Here is a 6,395-nt window from a genome sequence, read left to right as displayed (position 1 = left end):
TGGATGGGAATAAACAAAGCATAAATTATAAAGATTGTTTGCTGACTACTTTTTTAAAATCAACAAGCTGTGGCTTTAACTATAGGGTTTGGGTGTATCTGTTGGATGAATGTGAGTTTAGGTTTGTTCAAGATCAGAGTGTCTTGATTATCCCTCCACCCTCTTAAAAAAAAACAACATAAATTACAATTAAAGCTCCAAACTGTCATTTTTTCCAAATGCAAGAAACTTTTATAATAATGTCAACAATTGCAACTGATGTAAATGTGTGTATATAAAGTGTGATAATACACACAAGCCCAAAATTGGCTCCTTCAGACATGCTCAACTGTAAAGCCCGTGAAAAATCGAACAATAAATGAAACTTTATCTAACTCCCCCCCCCGCCCCCCCTCCCTCTCTCTCTACACCCCACACACACACACACACCCCCCGACTACAACTGCTGGATTGAGTTAGCCCGGCCCATCTGGTGCAGCAAATGGCCCAACTCACCAGGGAGCAAAGGGAGTGAGAGAGGAGGAGATGGTAAAGGAGGGGGGGGGGGGGGGGGGGGGGGAGAAGGAGAGAGAAGTGAGGAGGGAGGGAGGGAGGGGGGGTTCGGATTGAAAACAGATCAGCAGCCTGAAGATCTCAACACCACCGCATGTCTCTGCAACAACTGTCGAGTAAAGCCAAAGCGCTTTTAGTTTCAAACTTCTACTCAAGATAAAAACAAGGCTTTTCTTCTTTTTTTTCACGTTTGTTTGCTGTAAAAGCGCGTAAAGCACGCACACCAGAGCGCACCTCTTGGAGAAGATGGATTGTAAGAAAAAGTTGGACGCGACTTCTGCTCCGCATTGAATCAGCTCTCCGGGACGGAGAGGTTTGGTAATGTCGTGCAAACTTTACGTGTTTTAAAAAAGAAGAAAAAAAAACTTTTTTTCTTAACTCGGTTCATGGAGTTTCGCGTCAAGTCCGGAGAGGCTCGTTTGCGCGTTTTGCGTTCAATGGTGGTGCCAGCTCGGTCATAGTTTACGGGAATCAGACTCCAGGCAAAGTTTTCCTCGGACAAAAAGACTTGAGTGAGTGGAAGAGCTTCGGTGTCGAAGTGAAAAGAGACGGCGGTGGAGGTAAGGCAACTTTGTGGTGATGCTGACAGCAGCGGGGTTTTTATTTGGAGGAGTCGCTTTAACTTTTTGTTCTGTTTGTCTCTTTATTTCTTTTATTCACACTTATTCCAACTACTAAAGTGTTTCGCTGTTGGTTTTCTCCTCCTCTTTCTCTCTCCCGTTTTTCTGTTGCCTTGCGTGTCAGCGGCAGATGAGGCTTAGGGGCAGCGCTTCACATCTCATTTGCACTTTGAACTTATCTGACATAGGAATCCAAAAAATTTTTCTCCTGCAACTTGATCCATATGGGAAGAGATGTGATCAGAAAGCTCGGCGCCAATCCCTCTACATAGCTTTTTAATAGTTCAACACAAACTATTGTAGTGTTTTCCACTCAAGTCTCCAAACTGTTAAAAAAAAACTGGCGGTGATTGTATTTAAAATAAAATAAAAACAGTTTAAACAGCCTGCAAGATATATTTTACAAGATCAAATAAGCTATTTGTCTTTTTTTCCCCCACATTGTTTCAGCTTTGCAGTCTGTGCATGAAAAACTATTACAGCAATCACAAATCACACATTGCACATGCAGTCTTGCACACTTTCCCACTTTTAGCACTTTGCTTTTTACATTTTTTTAAATTATTATTATTTTATGAGGGGGTGTGTGGGGGATTTTTGTCATTATTGGACAGTGTGGGCAGCGTGGAGGCAGACAGGAAGCAGGAGGAGAGAGAGACAGAGAGATGGGTTTGACATGCAACGAAGGTCCCCCTGGCTGGAATCAGACCAGGGACGTTGCGGTTATGTGGCATGCGCACTAACCATTCCCAGTAACTTTTTAATCTCTTAATTCTACAAAGTGAAGAAACAAACAGCAGGCAGAAGGTTTGAGGAATGCAGTAGCAGCACGGACACATCACTGCTTCTGACAGGGCTGTGGGAGTTGTGTGCTTATTGTTGAAAGATTGCAAAGTTTACTGTTTGCTCTCCAGGCTGAGCAGTCAACAAACACTTGACGCCTTTGTGGGGCCCTTAAGCAGCTATATTTGCTGTTGGCTTTTACTCCTATCTAACAGGCGCTGCTAATGATCTCCAAACTCATGTGTGGACTTATGAGTCCCACTTTTTTTTTTTTTTTTTTTTTGTTAGTTGTTTTGGCTCTACACATTGCTGATAATGAAAACAGCCAGTTTGGTTTTTTTTTCTGAGGGCTTTTCTTATATAATTTACATTTGAAAATCAAACGGGGTCCTCTTCTGATGTTTTTTTTCTTCTTCTTGAAAGCTGGTGAGAAGTAAAGTTGGAAACATTTTGGGGCATTAAGTAACTAAGAAGAGCAGCTTCACAACTCTGCTAAAGGAATAATTCAAGCAAATAAAAAGAATTAATGAATAAACAATGAATGAATTTGTAAAATACCAAAAGTTTCAAATAATAACAATATTTGTGATCCTCTCTTTTTTTGAGGGGGGGGAGTGAGAGAATGTGTGTTTTCCGCTTCACTTGATGACAACCCCAGTCAGTCAGGGCTGAGGTGATTTGCATGAGAGAAAAAAAAAGAAAAAAAAAAAAAGTTTTAGTGCGTTTGCCCCATTGTGAGGAATGAAGAGTTCCAACAGTTAGGGCCTACGGAGAGTGAAAGGAGTAAAGAATGGATGAGCCTATTCAGCTCATTCAGCCGGAGTTCGGGGGCTCCGCTCTGCAGCGTTCAGAGACCCATAGTGGCCATGTCACTTTCATCTCCACAGCCCAGCCCCTGTGTGTGTGCTGTTGTATGTATGCTGCTGTAGCCCCCCCACCTCCCCAACCCCCCCCCCCACCCCATTTTCACACATCGCCTCTCTGCACAGGCCCCACTTTATTGATCTGGTTCCTTTTTTTTTTTTTTTTTTTGCCTCTTTTCTGGAAGTCCGCAGAAAATTTAATGAACCAAATACTGGAAAAGGAGTGACTGGGTTGTGTGTGTGTGTTGGAAGGGTATAGACTAAGGAGGAGGAGGAGAGGGTGGGAGAGAGGAGGGAGGAGGAGGGGAGGGGGGGGGGGGACGGCTTTTTTTTTTTTGAAAGCAAATACCGATGAAGTCTAGCGTACAGGGACAGAGAGGAGGGTTGGAGGAGAGGGTGAAGTCTGAGTGACTCTGAGGAGGGGGAGGAGCACCCTCCTCCGCCACAACCACCCACTCCTGCTGAGTAAACTCAAAAGTAGAAAAAAAAAAGAGAGAGAGAGAGAGAGAGAGAGAGTGAGAGAGAGAATGCCTTCAACCCCAACCCATCCTACTCTGACCCTCGTTTCAAGACGCCGTACTGTACCCAATGAAGCCGTTCGGCGGCCGGTGGCTTCATGATGGCAGCCGTATGAAAACGCAGCGTGCGTTGGGGATGCGCTCGGAGTAGATTACGAGGCCTTTGGGTGGAAAATGTTTGCACTGGAATTTAGTGGCTGTGGATGAAGGGTACCTGCTGTTTATTGGCTGGACTGTAACAGCGGGGCCGGCCCTACAAAACTGTCTGTGAGTGACTGGCTGAGTGAACCACTGAGTGATGAAGTTACACCATTGGTCAGCTGAAGAAGCTCAGGACAGCCAATGATCCCAGAATGCATTTCACACCAACTAGCATTTTGGATATATGATGTAATTCCTTTTGGAAGATAAATGTTGGTCTCACAGATGAAACCTAACAAACAGCGCTGCCTCTGAGGCTCCGTATGTACACATATCACCACATTTACATACATATAAATGTATTAAAATGAACAGATCAGTCTACATTACAGACTGAACATAATTTACTGCATCTCTCTGTCAGTGAGGTTATGTTTTGTGTGTAAATGGAGCTTTGAGTCGAGATCATGTTGTCACAGTACAGTCAGGTAGTTGTGTTGAAGTCGAGCTGCTGCTGTCAGCAAGTACGCTGCTGTTCCTGTTGTTAGAATGACCGCACCGCGTCCTTTTGTACTCGGAAATTTGTACTCCCAAGTCGAACTTGCCAAGTCTGAACTCGGTGTACTTGTTTTTGTTACTAGGTTTTGGCCTAGTCTTGTTCCCTCAAGCACCATGTAAACCTCTGACCCACTGCTGAACACAGTGAAGAGTCAGCATAAAGTTCTCTACTATTACCACTCTGCGACTACTTGTTGCAGCTCTAGATGTTTGGATGTAGGTGGTTACAGCATAGTTACAGCAGGAGTTTTTCTTCAATCTGAAAAACACTGAAGGTACTATTGAAGGTATTCTGCATTATCGTCTTGTAGCTGCAGTTCAACCTGAGGATTTCTGCATACTGAAGATGTAGATATTGGTATCTCTGCTTGTTTTATCAACCTGTATGACTGATGAGCGTTCATACAGTAGGTATCCTTCTGATGTGTCTAGGCCATCATTATTAGGCACAGAAAACAAGAAAAACATGAACTTATAGAAATGCAGTTTGAGTGAGATCACACACTTATGGTGTTATGGAGCAGGATGTTAACATGTGTCAAAGTTGTTGCATCTTACTTTATTCATAAGTGCCAATATAGGTGCTGCAAGTAATGATTAAATATATTTTGTCTTTCTATTGATCCTGTTAATAATTCAGTCCATAACAGGGCTGCAACTTATTATTTAATGAATTGTTCAGTCTATGAAACGCCATTTTTGCCAACCAACAGTCCGAGACCTGAATATATTCAGTTAACAATGATTTAAAATATAAAACTAATGCAGGAAGTCTTCAGATCTCTGAAGCTGGAAGCAGAGAATGTTTGGCAGTTTTACTTGAAAAAATGTCTTATAAAAGATTCATTTTATCACAATTGTTATGAATTCATTTTCTGGTTACCATGGAATTGATTAAACAAGCTTTATAATAAAAATAATATGACTTCAGCATCAGTGATGTTTTCTCTGCAGAGGACTGCGAGGCCTGGAGCCCACAGAGGAGGGCTGTGTTGTGGATTAAAACTTGCTCATGTGCAGGGGGGGCGATGCTTCTCGAACTTTTTCATGCCAAGGACCCCTAAACTGACACAAATGAGACCCCTATTTGATCAGATTTTGTGCCAGGGTCCCCCATCTGATAAAATCTTTACTTTTAGATGTTTTACTACATAAAGTATAAAAAACCCACGACTAAAACAGTCTGTAATTATGGTACTTATAGATGGAATTATAGTGAAAATAAATTATCCCCACTTTTGCTGGGGATCCCCCTGGAACCCTCTCAAGGACCCCTGGGAGTCCCCCGGGTCCCCCCTTTGAGAACCACTGATTTAGGAGGCTGTAAAAGGCAGCTATGTGTTGAACGATGCCACCGTGATCTCTCACAGTCTGCCTGCACTTCAGATGGAGGGAAAAGTGGAAGAGTTAGAGAGAGAGAGAGAGAGAGAGAGAGAGAGATGGCCGCTTACATTCATCTGTAGAGCCCTTCACTCAATCCTTTTGCTTTTGGCATGAGGACAGCACCAGACAGTCCTCGCTTGTTTTAACGCCTGTTGTTTCACTCCCCTCAAGGCGTCCTGTTCATTCTGCCTCAAGTGTGTGAGGTTAAATAGGCTCACATCATATCCGGGTTGGGCAGGGGATATGAGCTTCCCCCTCTTTACACTAGAGCAGCGATGAGTGGGCACTCCAAACCCCCCCCCCCCCCCCCCCGGTGGAGAGAGAAACCCGAGGTCATGCCGGATTGTACGACTGCCGTGAAAAGAACACATCCGAACCGTATGGCCTTCAAAAAAAAAAAAAAAAAACACATGTTGTCGGAAAAACGGAGCGGAGGCTGATGTGCGTTTAACAAGCCACTTTAAGGGCCGCACGGTAAAATAACTGACAAGCTCATTACAAGCCGATTGACCTCATCAATCACTGGAGGTTCTCAGCTCTCATCTAAAACAGGAACACATAACTGCAGCGGAAATAGGTTCACTCCGGAAAACTGTACTTCCAAGTCATGCAACAAGGCCTAACAACCTTTTTCCTATGCCTGTATCTTTGTTAAAGTATTCTTAAAGTACAAATAGAGAAGAAACACGAGACCTTAGCGTGCTACCATTATCTCCAAAAGGGAGGAAAACTTAAACAGCTTCAGTGTTGTATACAGTTGTACTCGGTGTGATGCAAGATGTGTCATCACCGTCACATTACAAAGATCCACCACTCATATCCTGCCAAACTCTTCACACACTCCTTCACTCACATACTGACTCATCGGAAACCCGGTTTCCCAAAAGCAGTTTAGCAGTAACATCATCATTGTCTATCAGCTTACAAAGGAACAATGGTGGTCGCAGCTCTGGGGTCTTCTGGGGAAACCCTGCCCA

The 6,395-nt window shown here is 43.6% G+C and overlaps 1 protein-coding gene across 1 annotated transcript in view; it reads left to right on the top strand.

Moving 5' to 3' along the window:
- The first annotated feature begins 607 nt into the window (after nucleotides 1-607).
- Nucleotides 608-6,395, top strand: part of gli2a (GLI family zinc finger 2a) — an 88,787-nt gene continuing 82,999 nt past the window's right edge. The window contains exon 1 of the mRNA XM_067602924.1: nucleotides 608-1,112. The gene's annotated coding sequence lies outside the window, so the exon portion shown is untranslated. The remainder of the gene's footprint in view (nucleotides 1,113-6,395) is intronic.

This window comes from Thunnus thynnus, chromosome 11 (assembly GCF_963924715.1).
Source record: "Thunnus thynnus chromosome 11, fThuThy2.1, whole genome shotgun sequence".
Taxonomy (NCBI): domain Eukaryota; kingdom Metazoa; phylum Chordata; class Actinopteri; order Scombriformes; family Scombridae; genus Thunnus; species Thunnus thynnus.
This window is presented reverse-complemented; position numbering and strand designations above follow the sequence as displayed.